Source organism: Jaculus jaculus, chromosome 17 (assembly GCF_020740685.1).
Source record: "Jaculus jaculus isolate mJacJac1 chromosome 17, mJacJac1.mat.Y.cur, whole genome shotgun sequence".
NCBI classification, from domain to species: Eukaryota; Metazoa; Chordata; class Mammalia; order Rodentia; family Dipodidae; genus Jaculus; species Jaculus jaculus.
The window spans coordinates 58,994,024-59,012,194 of NC_059118.1; positions in this window are offsets into that span (position 1 = coordinate 58,994,024).

Sequence of the window (18,171 nt, forward strand, 5' to 3'; positions counted from 1 at the left end):
CCAAGCCCCATTTCCCTCATTTGCCCCAAGATTACGAGCATCCAAGAGGCAGGCATTGTGTTTGCTCTGGGACCGTGCAGCTTGCTAATTCCCCTGGCACCATCTGGACTCATTTCGCTTTAAGTCGGACTAGGTAAGGCCGTCTAATTGCTGGAGATCTCTTATCGCCAACTCAGATCTCTGTAACTACCAGTGGCTTAATCCTTCTTCCCTCCAATGCCAGATCAAATGTTAGCCTTCAACATTTTCATTTAAAAAAAGTAGCAGGGAGCTAAGGATAAGAAACCTGACGAGTCACAAGGGTGAGCTCACGGGTTACGAGTGTGGACAGCTAGAATGCCGTAGGGAGGACGGGAAGACCTTCTCCGACTGTCTTTCAGTCATAAAAGCAGAGCAAAGCGCGCCCACAGAGGTGAAAATGTAGATAGGAGCTGGTTAAAAAGAAAAAGAAAGCTAGAGTGAGACCCTACCCCCCCCCCAAAAAAAAAAGAAAAAGAAAATGGAGCTCCCTGTAAAGGAATGCTTCCAAGACGCCAGGAGGAGACTGCTTGCTTTATTTTATTAAACCAATCGAAAGGAAAAATGGAGGGTTTTTTTTCTTTCTGAAAATACCAGGCCAGTGTAGTGTTGGCTCGGTGCTATAAACTCATTCATGGAGGAACTGACATATTTCAGAGTAAGGTTGTCTAAAAATAACTTATTTCATCTGTCCTGGGACATTTTTTCAGTCTTTTGCCAAGAATCCAATTAATGTATGTGCCTTTTTTTTTCAGGCAATTTTGTGCAGTCATTATATGTCCTATGACTTTATAAAGAAAATTCATGTGGCCAAGTGCTCATAGATAATCTATGTAAGAAGCTAGGACACTTGTGATGGATTAGTACCATTACTTAACTCCCTCAGACCCAGGACATTCATAAAGATCAATTAATTCAGTTAAGCTACTCTATAAATAACATTTTACTAACAAAACCATGTCAAATATGTTAAGGAATCAGATATCCATGAACTTTCAAGTTAAAACACAGTAGTAGGATTTCAAAGATACTTTATGGCTATTTTTTTTTCTAAGTGGACCATGTTGGATGGAACCTCTAACCTCTTGGAAGCTTCTCAACACACGTTTATAACTCAATATATCAGGAAACATCTATGTGCAGTTGTTTGCTCTGGAGAGTGTTAACGAGCTAACGGGAGGCAGCCCTCCATGAGCTATGGCTTTTCATATCACGATAGGCCAGAAAATAATCTTTCCTATCCTAGTTTAAAGATGAGATTGAGGACAAGATAGAAGACATAGAGAGGTCTTGTGTGGGACTTCCTCCCTCTGTAACAGCCATTGACCGTCTTCTAAGCAGAGACCCTTGTGTACTCATTCTGTTTGTGTGTCTCCATGTCTCTCTTCTCTCAAGCCCCTCTCCCTGCCTCCCTCCTTGTACATAAATAACTAATAATAAAAATAAAAAAACAACTAACACTCAGTGTTGCAGTCAGGTTTGCATTGCTGGTAGAAATCACCTGACCAAGAGCAGCTTCTGGGGAAAATGAGGTTTATTTTGGCTTACAGGCTCGAGGGGAAGCTCCATGATGTCAGGGGAAAATGATGGCATGAGCAGAGGGTGGACATCACCCCCTGGCCAACATAAGATGGACCATAGCACCAGGAGAGTGTGCCAAACACTGGCAAGAGGACACTGGCTATGACACCCATAAGCCCACCCCCAACAATACACTCCCTCCAGAAGGTGTTAATTCCCAAATCTCCATCAGCTGGGAACCTAGCATTCAGAACACCTAAGTTTATGGGGTCACCTGAATCAAACCACCACACTCAGCTTCCAGGATATATACCCTGCATGCTTCCCGCCAGTGGCCTGGGACACTTTCTTCTTTTTTGGAGTTCATCTTCTTCTCATGCACCTTTAGTGTTAGTGTTTCTTAGATTCTAGGTCTTGACAGTCTCTCTCTCTCTCTCTCTCTCTCTCTCTCTCTCTCTTTCTCTCTCTCTCTCTCTCTATAGTCTGGTCCACTCCCTGAATTTGGATTCTATTCACATCAACCTAGGTCTATAGGAACACACACACCCACACACACAGTGTTTCTTTCTCTCTCTCTTTCTCCCTCTGACTTTCCTCCCTCTCTTCCTTCCTTCCTCCTTCCTTCATTTTCTCTCTTTCTCCCTGAGTTCTAGATTGCAATTATGAGCACTTACCTACATTACTAACACTGTCATAATTGTAAGTGTTAAAAAGTCACACTGAGTGTTCTAAGACAAAACGAAACCAAGAGAAAGATCGATGAAGGGAAGTAAATGCACATTAGCCCGTAGACCACACACCCAAGGGCGGAAGAAGGGCATCCTGGGAGTCTCAGAACTTTCTTTCACCTCTCCCTCTCAAGTGCATATTACCTTCGTACTTTCAAGTTAACACAATCCCCACAGGGAGAACACTCATCAACAGCTCTGAATTTATAGCTCATATCTCTGCAGCCAATGTATAAATACCTCTCTTCTCCCACCTCACATTAAGAGAAGAAATTTGATCCAGTGAGAGTCATATGTCTTAATAGATTTTAAGGGATATTACCCCAGTCCATGCAATTTTAGGAAATGCCACAATCTACAAAATTGCTCTGCCAATAAACGCGACACTCCCCCTACCATTACCATCTACCCTTCCCATCAAACAATTATCACTGCCTGCAGTTCTACAGTTGAGCTGGAATTTGCCAGTTCACTTCTTCTTGCTCTAATATCGCCTTCCTAATCCAAACTGATATCACCTCTGTGCCTCAGATGGCATTGTGAGGGCAATATGGGATGATTGCCTAGCAACTGACTGCTCTCAGACCGCCCACTCTTCATTCCTGCACAGCCCTGCTCCTCAAAGCAGAGCAATTGTCTGAAAATTAAAAGCCACTATTCTTCACTCCATGTTAAACTGCTGGAAAAGTTTTGTTGCTGCTAAGACGCCTGACTCTTACACTGACCCTGATACGCAAACTCGGCTTTCTTCCCTAGCTTGTCCTTTCTCCTCACTGAGACATGTCAGCCGTGTCGCTCTTTCAGCTTCTCAGAAGCCACCTGGCATTTTGTGAGGTGACCACGCTTTCCCGTGAGTCACATGCCCCTCCAGAGGTACATCATTTTTACAACGCTCATCAAACCTGCAGTATTTACTGTGCAAATTTTTGACAGTGTGGTTAATGGAGAGCAAGGACTACACGTGTTCATCTTGATGTAGCCCCTAGTACAGGGGAGGTTCTAAGCCAATATTTACCAAATGAATGATTATCTTTTTTGTCATTGATCTTTACTGTTCCTATCTTCACAAATATTTGTCTCTTTATTTCACAAATATTTGTGTCCACTTTGTGTTAAGGAATGAGTAATATGTTAGGGACAGAGACCTGAATAAGATGAAGGGAGTTCTGACCCTTGGGAATGTAATGTGTTTTTTTGTTTTTTAACTGGGCAGGAGCCCTGTTTTTCCTCTCTGAGGAGGATAGGAAGACAGGAAGAGCTAAGGAGGCATGAGAAGGGAAGAAGCCTTTCGCTCTGGGATCTAGTTTCCCTGTCCCATGGATTGTGAACCAAGAAACTTCAGCACAATCGGTACAGCCAAAATTGCATTTGCAGACAATGCATGAATGCCTAAAGACACCTCAAACAAGGATGCTCAAAACCACTGAGAGCCAGTGTGTTTGCAGAGCCTTGAACCTTCCCACATCAGTACTCCTCTCTCATCCCCAAATTGAAAAAATACACCTCGTAAAATCACCTTACAATTTCATTTACGAAAGAAATTCTTTAAGACTAAAAAAACTGCACAAACATAGGCTATAGAAATTGCTTAGCATTAAAAGCCTGCAAAGCCAAAGGACCCAGGTTCAGTTCCCCAGGACGCACATTAAGCCAGATACATGAGGTGGCTCATGTGTCTGGAGTTCATTTGCAGCAGCTGGAAGCCCTGGCACAGCCATTCCCTCTCTTGTTGTCAATGACATCCTTTAAGGAATGTAACTTAGAAAGCCAGAGCATCGAACATTTAGACATAGTAAAGACTCAAGCATGACTCTCTCATGAAGGCCACATCCGTGTCTTCATATTGTGTGTTGTCCTTTTCCTATATGACTCTCTTTTCTTTTTCTTTGTTTTTGTTTTCAAGTAAGGCCTCACTTTAGCCCAGGCTGACCTGGAATTCATGATGCAGCATGCCCAGCTCTATACGACTCTCTTTAAAGACTCAATAAATTCATTCATTTGGCTTCACCCTGCCTTGTCCTAAAGTCCTTTTGTGTAGCATGGTAATGAATCTGGCTTTACCTGAATGGAATTCTAAGGGGAAATATCTCTTGGGCTGCCAATGGCTGTGTTGGGCATGTTGCCCTCTGGCTTACAAATGCACATACATGTATGCATGCTCATGTACACATATGTGCCCCCATATACGAACATGCATATATGCCTGAATTCCCCATGTACCTATTCATTTAAAAACTCTTAAGGGAATTTATGTCCAGAAAGCAAGGTAGCAATGCAATTGAGTAAACTATGCTGGGTAAATTTTTCAGAAAAAAAGTGTCACGAGGGTAGTGAAATGTTCAGTATGGAGTTCAGGCTATGGGATATAAGTTAATATAATAAGTTAGCGAGAAAAGAGAGGCACCACATTAAGGGGCCAGAAGTCCTCAAAGATAAACTCAGGGTCTTTTTTTTTTTTTATCAAAAGCAGGTGTAATTTTGTATCCTTCCTAAGAATAGGTAATTTCACATCATGGCTAAAAACGTGATATCTACACTTGGTGGACTGATTTGGACCATGGCAATATTGACTCTGAACAAGTCACTTAGCATCTCTGAGGGGCAGTTATTTTATCTGCCAGTGGAGATAGGAGTGAGACTAAAGGTTTTAGATGCTGCATGCATTAAGGGAAGGGGTCACGTGAACTCCTAGCGTCTGCGTTATAAGCTGCCCCACACCAGGTATCACTACGGCTCCCACAAATGACCGGGCGTGTTTCCTCCCTGAGCCCATCCACGCTCCTGAAGATTCCAAGGAGACCCGGTGGAGAATGAAGAGCCCGTGAGGTCACCTATGTGGAAGATGCCACGCGGGCTTATTTACACAGCTGGGGCTCAATAAGTGATCACTTTCCTTCAATCCACCTTTGTCGTATCTCTGAGACATCGTCTCAAGGGTCAGTTCTCCCTGCTATACTTTGTAGATTGCAGGGCGCAGCCACACCACCGCCAAGTTGTCTAAAATACAGATGAAACCCTGCCCCTTGACAAACTTCTCCCTCAAGACAGCAGCTAAGATGCAGAGCTCACGCAAACATAAAGGCACATTTCCCTCACCTCCCTGCTTCTTTGCCCAGTCTCGGAGCCCTTGGCCCAGGACGGGGGTGGTGGTTCCGTCTGCTGTCCCTGAGCAAATGTGTGAAGGAGACCACGTACAGCACCTTAAGCCATCTCTTCCTCTTTCCTCTTCCCCATCTGACTCCCCCGAGCCCTTTGTCCCGGCTGTGGAGCAGAATGTCCACAGTTTCCCAGCCAAAATCTTCCCTTAAGAAGGATCTGAAACTCCTTTATACCAAGATGCTGATGATTGCGGCTGAAAACACTAACCTCAAGGTTTGCCTTACCTTAAATTTTGTAAGCAACATTTCCTTTTTAGAAAATAGCTTATGTATGTATTATTTATTTATTTGAGAGAGATAGAGAGACATAAAGAGAGAAATAGAGAGAGAGAGAGAGAGAGAGAGAGAGAGAGAGAGAGAGAGAGAGAGAAAGGGCGCAGCAGGGCCTCTAGCCATTGGCAAACAAACTCCAGAAGCATGCGCCACTGGCTTTACGTGGGTACTTTGCAGGCAAGTGCCTTAACCACTGAGCCATCTCTGTAGCCCTGCGGTGACATTTCTAACCCACCCCAGCAAGGTAAAGGAGACCATCTTTAGGAAGCACCATGACCTTGCCTGTTGGAATTTGTAAGGCGAGTTTGTTTCTGAAATTCCGGCAGGCACATGTACTTGGATTGTCAATAAATTTTGCTAAAAGACACACAGAGAGGGGTAAGTTGTTACTCAAAAACTGGTAAGCATGTCATCATGGTGTCTTTTGGCAGAGGGGGGTGAAGACCTGCTTGGCAACCCTGACCTCTTCTAAACACGAAAGGTCACCTGAGGTGTTTCTGTAGTGGCAACAGATGCTCTGGAGTGGCTTTCTCAGCACTAAACCCCAGATACCGACTTTCGTTCGTGGCAAGCACTGGAGATTGGCTGTGGAGATGGCAGGAGAGACTGACAGAAAGGCAGGCTCCTGGCCTTCCACGCCTGGGCTGGCAAGCGTTGAGGTTCTGCTGGAGCCCTGCCTGTCAGCGCTGGGAAGGGGGAGTCTGCCTTCCCTACTCAGGGATTTCTTTAAGGTCAGACGAGCACTGAGGGAGCCCTGCTCTTCCTCTCCGGGAACGTCTTGCACCGGGCGACAGCGCCCCAGCTCCCGCAGAGCACTTCTGAGCATGCGCAAGGAGTCGGCCCTCTTTACCCCTCCTCAGGGTAGCACAGGTCATATTTCCCAAGTATCAGACAATGGTGTTGGCCTGGTTAAAACAAAAGGCGAACTCTTTATTGTAACTCACAAAATCACTGTGTGATTTGCCAGGACTGTGTTTTGTCTGTATGTTTTTGTTTTTCTAAGTAAGGTCCTGCTCTAGCCCAGGCTGACCGGGAATTCGCTCTGTAGTCTCAGGCTGGCCTCATGCTCACAGAGATCCTCCTACCTCTGCCTCCCGAGTGCTGGGATTAAAGGTGTGTGCCACCATGCCCATCCAGGCCTGTCTTTTAACCTCACTTCATACCATGTCCTCTAACCTATAGTTTCAGTGATTGAACTGATCACTAAATAACCCCTGATACTCTGTGATGGTTCCTGCTTCAAAACCATGGCCTTGGCCACTTCCTGAGCCCAGAATGCCCCTGGATTCTTGCCTGACTCGCTCCATTGCAGAGTCTGAGCCCTGAACGGACCTCTCGGAAGAGGGTTCCCCCATGCAGCCTCACACTGCACATTTCTAGTTATTTGCTCACTCACAGCAGCTCCTGTATTAGCCTTCATACCATCACCTACCCTGGGGAGTGCCTTATTTTTCCTACCTGTCTGTTGTATCGAGCTGGTAGCTGACAGGTTACTTTTAGAAAGCATTTTGCCCAAAGCAAAGTCATTCTTCTGTTAAAATCCTTCCACCAGCTGGGTGTGGTGGCACGCACTTTTAATCCCAGGCAGAGGTAGGAGGATTGTCATGAGTTTGAGGCCACCCTGAGACTACATAGTTAATTCCAGGCCAGCCTGGACTAGAGAGACACCCTACCTCGAAAAAAACAGAAAAAAAACATACATTCTTCCACAGTTTTCCATCACATTTAGAATCAATCAGTTACACATCCTTGACTGCCAAGATCTTTTGTGTATATATACCTGAATGCCTGGCTTTGTCTTGGTCCACTGGCTAAATTATTTTCATGTAGCATCCTTTTTATTGTAACATTTAGCACACTCTGTTAACATGATCTGTGTGGACTTGTCTTCTAACCTTTCATCTTGAAGATGAAGTTAGTGCATCAGTGTTAATTGGCATTGCGTGGGCATTTGTTAACACTACAGATTATAAAGCCTGGCACAAGGCTGACTGGATCATGGTCTGTATGTCACAAGCTCCGGGATGAGCTGAATGGTGGCTGGACCATGCACATGTCTTATCATTATTAGCAGAGTAACATTGGGCCACAGTTGCCCAATGTGTATCAGATGACTGACTCAACATTCCCATTGCGTCTCTCATGGACAACTGAAGTTGATACTGTTCAAAACTGAATGAATAGGGCTGGAGAGATGGCTTAGAGGTCAAGGCATTTGCCTGCAAAGCTAAAGGACCCTGGTTCAATTCCCTAGGACCCACATTAACCAGATACAGACAGGGGCACAAACGTCTCTAGTTCCTTTGCAGTATCTGGAGGCCCTGGCACACCCATCCTCTCTCTCTCTCTGTCTCTCTCCCTCTCTCCCTCTTTCTCTGTCAAATAAATAAATAAATAAAAATAAAATATTTTAGAAACTGAACGAGTAATGTTTGTCCAAAAAACATGAACCCTTTCCAGTGTTATCAGTCTCAGAAAATGAGAAATACTGTCCTAGTCTTGTTTGGGAACTATTTAAAGGTGAAAGTGCTTTTTAGTATTAACCTTTATTTCCCATGTAGATTGACCTCACTTTATTGAGCTGGATTCTAAAATTCTGTAGTCTAAGAGGAAGTGATTTTTAAGCTCTAACAACATGGCAGTCTACTTACCTCCCAGTGTAAAAATGGGGAAGCTCTGACTCGGAAGGGGAAGTCAAGTCACTAAGGTGCAGGAGTGATAGACTGCTGTCGTCAATGGCCAGCAGGGAGGGATTGGAGGCGACTGCCACCTTCCTGTTTGTGGGGAGCAGACTCAGCATGGGGCCCAGCAGAGTTTTCAAGGCTCAAAACCAGAGTGTGGAGCTGACAGATACATCAATGCTGAGTAGTTACTGGGGCACGATGCCACCCTGGCCATTGTTCCGCTGGCCATTCACTCTCGCACCCCAGCTTCTGGGCCTGCCTTCCTCCTTGCACCTGGCCAGCCCCTGCCCCATCCATTTCAGCCTTAGCTGCTAACCTGGTTTCCTCTCTCACAGAAAACACAGAGGCCCCAAAGAAGGCGACATGAAATCCCACTCCTGCAGCCAAGGGCTGCCCTTTTCCTCCATGAGAAACGATCTCTGCTGGTTTCCTTGTCCCGTGCGCTCTCCGCTTCCCAAAAGCCCCATTCCGAAAATTCTGCCCTCTCCTATCGCACCAGTACATTATCAGTTTCTGGGGTTTGGAGATGTAGTTACATTTGAGTGTGAACTTTCTAGCGGATCGTTTCTATTATCATTGAAGTATATTACCTCTCTCTCTCTCGCTCTCTCTCTTGCGCGCGTGTGTGCGTGCACATGTGTGTGTGGTGAGCTTGCGTGTTCATGTGTGGATGTGGGGGTACATGTCTATGTGGGTACACAGGCCGTATGTGTATATGGCGGCTAGAGGTCAATGCTGGGCATCTTCCTCAATCACTCCCTGCCTTTTATTTGTTTGTTTTTGTGAGCCTGTCTCTGATCCAGAGCTCACCGTTTCAGCCAGGTGAACAAGCCAGCAAGTCCCAGCTACCCTCTTCTCCAGCACTGGGACTGCAGATGTGCATCACCTCACCCAGCTGTTATGTGGCCCCAGGGTCCTCATGCTTATGTGGCAAGCACTGCAGACTGAGCCATCTGCCCAGCCCCCCAGATCTCTTTCCTAGGAAAAGCAGCCATCTTTACCTCTATAACCCCTTTGGCTCTCACCCCACCTTCTGCTCCTCTTGACCGCAAAGCTTCCTTTATCTATTCATGTTTCTTCTTCTTTCTTTCTTTCTTTTTTCTTTTTTTGGAGGTTGGGTCTCACTCTATCCCAGGTTGACCTGGGATTCACTGTGCAGTCTCAGAGTGGCCTCGAACTCACGGTGATCCTCCTACCTCTGCCTCCCAAATGCTGGGATTAAAGGCATGCGCCACCACACCGGCCATTTTGTTTTCTTAATGCTGGGCATGAAACCCAGGACCTTGCACAAGCTGGGCCAGTCCTCTACCACTGAGCTATAGTTGCAGCCCTGATTTATTTTATTGTGAGACTCACTCTGTAGCCCAGGATAGCTTGACACTCACTACGTAGGCCAGGCTGATGCTTCCTGAGTGCTGGGCTGTAAGCATGCGCCATGCCCAGCTACAGAGCTGCTTGAGGGGTTAGCTATGCTGCTGCCTCCAACGATCCTTGATTTTGCACAACACTGAATCTGTCAGATCACTGGTCATTCCCACATGAATCAGTCCACCACTCTGTTCTCAATTCTGCCTTCTGTTGCTGAAAAAAAGGGTCCAAGTTGGGGTGATTGATGAAGAATAGAACTCATGGGTCTGGAATCTGGGAAGTTTAAGGGCACGGTGCTGGCATCTGGTTAGGGTCTCCTTGCTACATCGTAACATGGTAGAGGGCATCACAGGGAGGTGTGCTAGCTCAGGTTTCCTCCCCCTTCTTCCTAAACACCCACTAGTGTCATCACGGCGGCCCCTCCTTCATGACCTTTTCTACTCTAAATGATGTCCCCAAGTGCCACCTTCCCATGTCATCATCACATGGATCGGAGTGTTGCGTTTCCAGCATGCGAAGTTTGGGAGATCCCTCAGAACCTGTCAGCTGCCATCATGCTTCCTCTATCAGCACAACACGCTCAGGACTCCGCACCTTCACTCGCCTTCAGAGCACCACGCTCGCGCCTGTCGTCTGTGCTCTCAGGATGCCTCAGTGCCCCTGTCGGATTCTGTCCTCTCCCTAGTGTTAACACGCTCAGTCCCTGGTCCTTAGTCTGCTTCTCTGCTTCATGCACAACCCTATGACCACCTCATCCAGTGACATTGTCTGTCATATCATCTAGGCAGAGGGTAGGTATTCAATAAATAGGTGTCGAAGACATGGTTTACTAAAAAAAAATAGATAAAATCAATATGTACTAAATGTCTAAAAAATGTCACATCTGGGCTGGAGAGATGGCTTAGCGGTTAAGTGCTTGCCTGTGAAGCCTAAGGACCCCGGTTCGAGGCTTGATTCCCTAGGATCCACGTTAGCCAGAAGCACAAGGGGGCGCACGCGTGTGGAGTTCGTTTGCAGTGGCTGGAGGCCCTGATGCGCCCATTCTCTCTCTCTCTCTCTGTCTGCCTCTTTCTCTCTCTGTCTGTCTCTATGAAATAAATAAATAAAAATAAACAAAAAAAAATTTTTAAAGTCACATCACATCTAAACAGGGGTTGAAGGGATTGGGCAGGAGGAGCTCTGAGCTCAGGAGTCAGCAGGTACAACTGAAGCAGGGTTGCAGAACATTGTTCTGGAGAAAGCCAGAAGGAGCAAAGGAGACTTGAAGAAGAGAAAGAGGAGAAAGAGTAGCAGAAGGAAGAGGAGAAGAAAAAAAGTGGAAGGAAGAAATGGAGAAGGAAGAAGAACAGAATATGAGGAGAAAAGGGAGAAGAGGAGACAAAGAGGAAGAGGCAGAAGACCAGGAGGATGAGAACCCCGTAAGAGAACTAGCTCACAGGGCAAGGCAGAAGTTCAGAAGAATGCTGGGGGGGGGGGGGGGGGGGGTCCTGCAGACATATCAGGATATCAGGTAAGGGGAGAGTGAAGACATCCACTGGGCTTAGCCAAAGCACACTGGAGACCTTGATGGCCCCTAACAACCACTGAGAGCATCAAGTCTTCCAGGAAGCTGTGATATGCATCATGTCGTACTTCCAGTGTGGACTAATTGATTCGTCAGTTATCTAGCACTGTGGACTGTCCCCCCAAGGGTTGTAAGGACGGGAATGATAGTGCTTGCACAGTTCCTATAGGTCAGGTGCGACCCTGGATATTTTGCATATACTTATGTGTTGATCCTCAGAGCTTGTAGGTAGGCTTGTGTTCCTGGAAACACTGGGTCTTTTCTTATCCTTTTGACCAGCCACAGCCACCTGTGGCCATTTCATCTGTTCTGTGGTTGGTTGGCCTAGGAACAGGCTTGTGATACCTTGTGACTCCTAAGAGGGGAGGACATACCTGTTACAGAGCAGACATTAGAAGGATAGAGCTTCTAGAAGAATCACCCCTCTTAAAGTCATAGTGTGTGTTTGTGTGTGTGTGTGTGTGTGTTTAATTTTTATTTATTTATTTGAGAGTGACAGACACAGAGAGAAAAACAGATAGAGAGAGAGAGAGAGAGAGAATGGGCGCGCCAGGGCTTCCAGCCTCTGCAAACGAACTCCAGATGCATGCGCCCCCTTGTGCATCTGGCTAACGTGGAGCCTGGGGAACCGAGCCTGGAACCGGGGTCCTTAGGCTTCATAGGCCAGCGCTTAACCGCTAAGCCATCTCTCCAGCCCGTGTGTGTGTGTGTTTTTGAGGTAGGGTTTTGCTGTAGCCCAGGCTGACCAGGCATTTACTATGCAATCTCAGGGTAGTCTTGAAATCATAGCAATCCTACCTCTGTCTTCAGAGTGCTGGGATTAAAGGCATGCACCACCACACCCAGCTTTATTTATTTATTCAGTTTTTTGCTGTACTTAAAAAATATTATTTGATTTACTTATTTGAGAGAGACAGGCAGAGAAAGAGAGAGTGGGTATAGGTGTGCCAGGGCCTCCTGCTCCAGCAACCTAACTCCAGATACATGGGCCACTTTGTGCAGCTGGCTTTACGTGGGTCAAACCTGGGCCATCATGCTTTGCAAGCAAGCAGCACCTTTAACTGCTAAGCCATCTCTCCAACACCACTGTCTTACTTTTGACTTTGTCTATTCACTCTTTGTTTGGCTGTGATTAAGAATACACTGCCTAGAGCTATTGTAGCCACATCAAGCACAGGACTTAAGAACAAGAGCTAAGGCAAGTATTTCCATGAACTGTGGCATTGACCATCCATGGGACCCATCCACCCATCCTCATGGTTCTTACTCAGTAAGGCAACAAATGTGATCAGATCCATTATGTTTACATTATTTAGAGCTAAGACATTTCCTTTGGGTGTTTTGACTTGCTAGTTTATTAGCTCCTAACACAGTGATAATTGCTCAGAACCTACGCCTTGATTGGTTGCCTGAGGCTAGTGTGTGTTTCCGACTAAATCAACATGTTCTACTAATTATTATAATACGTAGGAATGCCAAGTGATAACACGCCATTGGGATTCTCTTAGGGAGCACGTGGGGGAGGGCTGAGGCATAGCTCAGTACTAGAACACTTGTGTTGTGTATAGAAGTTCATTGCAACAGGCACTGGCATGCCTATCCCCACCCCCACTCTCTGCTTGCAAATAAATAAAGTATTTTAAAAAATAATCCCAGTTATACTTAATAGGTCCTCCCACTGCTGTGGCCAAGTACTTCCAGGGACACTGCTATGACTTTCGATCAGCCACCTCCTGTCCATGGTTACCAAGTTTGAAACTAACATAAGCCCAGATAACTTTCTTAGTCAGGTGGTCATGGCAGAGAGCTGATGCCTCTCAGCTCTGTGACCGCAGCACACATTTTTGTGGCAGACATCAGGTGAACCCCCCACAGCATTGTTCTTCCACAGGGGTAGTGGAGGTGGTGGTGGCCAGCTCCAGGTACCCCAGGAAGGAGGTGCCTTCCTCTCAACCTTGTTGAAAGTCATTCTTTCCAAGTTCATGAGACCAATTTTCCCATTGCAAGCAAATGTAGCTGGAGAAACAAATGCACAGAAAGTTCAGATCTATTAGCATTCTCTTTCCAAAGCCCTGTTGCACAAGACTCCATGTGGTTTGTGGGAGCAACTTGAGGTCCCAGTTACTGATAACAAAATGCTTTTAGAACTTTCATAGTCCTGGGTGGCCTCTTTCTTAAATAGCAGCAATTAGAGTCCCAGAGTACTGAACACAATTACCTAAACCATTTTCAGAATTCATATATTCACTATTAGCTCTGAAGACTTTCCCCCCCTCCTTCAGTGCCTCTTTCATCTGACTGGATAATTCTGGTTATGGTTCCTAGCTATAGGTCAGCTGTGGCAGATGCAGGAGTGTGTTGAGAAGAAATTCCTTCCTTACGGCCAATTCTGATAAGTAGCCACAAGTGGTTTCTCATATGTAGATACATTTGAGCCCTTTGGTCTTTGGTGTAGTTCAAATCTGAGGGCTCTTTGTTGACTTTCTGTCTGGGTAACCTGCCCATTGCTGGAAGTGGGGTGTTGAAGATTTCTATCTGGGTTGTAGTGTAGCCCTTCTCCCCCTTCACATCTATTAATATTTGCTTAAATGTCAGGTGCCCTGGTGTTGGGCATCTAGATATTTATGGTTGTCACATCCTTTTGGTAAGTTGACCCCTTTTATCATTATATAATGACTTGCTTTTTCTCTTTTGTGTGGTTTTTAATGTAAATACCATTTTACCTGACATAGCTACTTTTTATATTCAATTTTTTATGTTGTTGATTATAGATAATCTAATGATCCTGGCTGATGGAACCAAAAAATGGCTATAATTTTGGAAAATAGCCATCCATAAGCTATCCTGTAGCCAGAGAGATAACCCAGGGGGTTAGCTCATAGTCGGCTCACAGACAGAAATGCAAATGGTAATATGGTCCATATGCCAGGAGCGTCCTGGACATGGTGGAGCCAGGAGACAGGGCAAGTGGTATAGAGAAACCATGATAGACCTGGGAGTGTGTGAGGGTATGATCAGTGGCTGGCAAGAGAAGCAGTGACCTCCTCTACTGGGTCAGAGGCCTGGTCCCGATGTCTGGGAAGCTCCATGCTAAGTCCATTTGAACTCTCATATGGTTTTGGTCCTTCTGTGCCTGGCTCATTTTGTTTAGTGTAATGTTCTCCAGGCCCTTCCATGCTATTGCAGAATAGATTTTTATTCTCCTTTTAGGAATAGTACCCCATTGGGTATATGTGACAACTCCTCTTCTTTTTTATTTATTTATTTATTTTTTGATTGTTTGTTTTTTGTTTTTCGAGGCAGGGCCTCACTCTAGCCCAGGCTGACCTGGAATTCACTGTGTAATCTCAGGGTGGCTTCGAATTCACAGTGATCCGACCTACCTCTGCCTCCCGAGTGCTGGGATTAAAGGCATGTGCCACCATGCCCAGCTTCTTCTTCTTCTTCTTTTAATCCATTTACCTGCTGAGGGATTGACTTTCAGGGAGATGGTTGCTGGAAATAACGTTTCATGACTGTCAGAGGGCCTATGTCTTTTTAATCTACTGGCTTCCAGTCCTCCAGATATATAGCCAGAAATAGTAATGATGAATCCACACAGACTTAAAATAGTTTGTCCTTTTTCATTTTATTTTTGAGAGACAGAGAGAGAGAGAAAGAGAAAGAGGCAGAGAGATAGAGATACATAGAGACAGACAGAGAGAGAAAGAGAAAGAGAAAGAGAGAGAACATACCAGGGCCTTTTAGCTGCTGTGAACAAACTCTGGACATGTTCAGCCCCTGTGTGCATGTGCCCCATTGCATGCTTGCGTCACTGTGCGTGTGGTTTATGTGGGACCTGGAGATTTGAACATGCATTCTTAGGCTTCACAGGCAAGCGCCTTAACTGCTAAGCCATCTCTGCAGCCTTAGTTGGTCTTGTGATAAACAATAACTCCTACAACCTTGTACAGTACACCTGTGTCATTTTGAGGTCCTTCAGATGATACATGTGTGTAACGTCCTCAGGAGGCTGGACGTGGGCACCTCAGCAGATTTCAATATCACGTTCCTAGAACTCAAAAGGTAAACAGGTCTTTTAGAGATGACGCGAGCAACATAAGACTTGTCACTCTTCACAGTGGTTCCCCACCCTCACCTGCAGCCTAACCCAGCCCACCCAGGGTCAACAGAGGAGAACTATTAACGGAGACTGGATTTATGCACACTGCTGATAAGAACAGCAAACAGAGCTGGACCACTCATTAGAAGACCCTTGTGAGCCACTTCGACTTCAGAACTTGGCTTTGGTGAGTTAACAATGCAGAGCGCTCACAAATGCTAGTTCCTACTTGAGCAAGAATGTCTGAGTCGTTATCGCAGCCAACCATCTTCCGGACTCTGAATGACCCTGAGTGTAATTTGGCATTTGGACAGGACAACAGATACTTTGCATGACTTAGAGAATCACGCAAAGCTGTTTCCCATTAGACCACTTTGATGTAGGCTGAGCAAATACCTGGGCCTGTCACCAGCCAAGCTCCCTCCCAGAGGAACAGAGGAAATATAGCTGCTCTTTCAGGGTGGAGGTCTCAGCACTCTCACCGGGTCTTTATTCATAGCAGAGTCACTGACACCCCAGATGTGCTCTCCAGTGTCTACGTGCACAGGAATTACCCTAGAGCATGCTGCTCCCCGTGAAAATCAGACCCAGCAGCTCCAGGATAGGACAATGAAGACAGTAGTTACTGACAGCCTCCTGGGTGATTCTGATGATCAACTTGCAAGGACTGCTGTGGAAAATGTCTAATGTGGTCCCCAAGATGAATAAGCAGCAGTGTTTGTCCTTAGAAGCTCTGAAGTCCAGAGGAGGGTGACACTTTCATGGCATTTTGTTATAAATGCTATATAGATAATATGTATTATTAATGTATTATATTATATAAATCATACACTGTTATAATATTACAGAATTAATATACATTATATTATGCATTTATAATATGTATTACTATAGAGTATATACTATATACATTATATGTTAGATAGAGGTGATAATGCTATATTAAAGTCCTGGTGATAGTGATGGGGGAAAGTATAGCCCTTCAGAACATTGCCACCATGCTAGAAACAAAAGGAGGGAAAGCCTTTTAGACGATGCTACCATCACAAGGAGTACTGGAATGTGTGTGAACCATAGAGAGTTCATGTGATGGGAAGGTGAAAGGCACTGTTAGAACAAACAAGACAGAGAAGATCCAAGAGGACAGTGTGGATCTCCATTCACTGAGTCACTTTGATGGCATGTTGTAGGAACAGGGAAGTGGTAGACGTCTTCAAGGAGGCTGCAACAGGAGAAGCACTGGGAGAACGTAATATTGAGGAGATGTGCTTCTGTTTGGGTATCTCCTGGGGCCTGCTGTCTTAATCACTTCAGGAGGCACTGATATCGTAGGGTGGCTTGTGGACAACAGAGCTGTATTGTTCACAGTCCTGGGGCTGTCTGGTTAGGACCTTCTTCCTCATAGATGACATCTTCTGTGTGGCCACCTGGTGAAAGGAACAGATAAGCTCCCTCAGACCTTTTTCATAAGGGCACCACTACCAGTCATGAGAGTGGGGACTTCATGTCCTTCTCACACAAGAGCCAGGTATTGATACAGTCACGATGGAAATTATGTCTAAGCATAAGAACTTCGGCAGAACACCAGCATTCAAACCACTGTACTTTCCATATATACCTTTAAGTATCCCACATTAGAAGGGGGCTGATATGGAAATTCTTCTAACTGTCCAAGTGAGGAAAGCCTAAACTAACACATAGAAGGAACTGAGTGGGTCAATAAGATTGAAATTTAACAAATAAAACAAAAACCAGAATTTGGTGATCAGCTAGACATAAGAGCATTTGGGGCCATGGGGAGTTGCAGTGTCTTGATACTGTGAGACTCAGTGTGGGCGTGTGTTAATGGTGTGAACAGAGAGTGAATGGAAAGAAGGCTTGTCCCTGGCCTCAATGAGATGCGTGTCTCCAAAGAGAGCGGGCAGTGAACATGTGGGCTCAGCATGGGAGCTTGGGTTCGAGGACGCTGCAGCTACCTGATGGGAGGAAAGGATTTATTTTAGCTCCCATCTCAAGAGGAAGCTCCATGACGGCAGGACAGCACACAGTGGCGCAGAGGCTGGACGTCACCTTTGTCAACATCAGGTGGAAAAGTAGCAATAGGAGAATGAGTCAAGCTCTGGCAAGAGGGGAACTGGCTACAACACCTTAAAGCTCACCTTTAGGAACATGCCTCCTCCAGCAAGGCTCCACCTCCAAATGACCACAAGCTGGGGACCAAGCACTCAAAACACAGAGTTTATGGGGGACGTGTGATTCAAACCACCACAGTGGAAGAGGTGTGTTTCTCATAGGGCATGGTCACAAGATGCATACGGAATCCCAAGTGAACCAGGGAATGGGAACAATTAACTTAGTATGTTCTTCCCCCCTGAGCCACACGTTTGTTTGAGGGTGGGTCTGTGTCTTATTAATCGATATCAAGAATGTCCAGGAAGAGCTAGAGTGATGGCTCAAAGTGCTTGTCATATAAGCCATGCTGAGGACCTGAGTTTGGCTGTCCAGCATCCACATAAGAGGCCAGCTGTGGTGGTCTAGCTCTGTCCCCTGAGGAAGTGGAGACAAGAAGATCATAGAGGTTTGCTGCCTGACTTATTTAGCTGATTTGGTGAGTTCCAGGTTCCATGAGAGAAACTCTTTCCTAAGAATAAGGTGGAGAAGTGAGAGAAGAAGTTACTCTACACAGAACTTTGGCCTCTGGGCATGTATGCACACACATGCATGCACACAAATGTGTATCCGCATGCACACACAG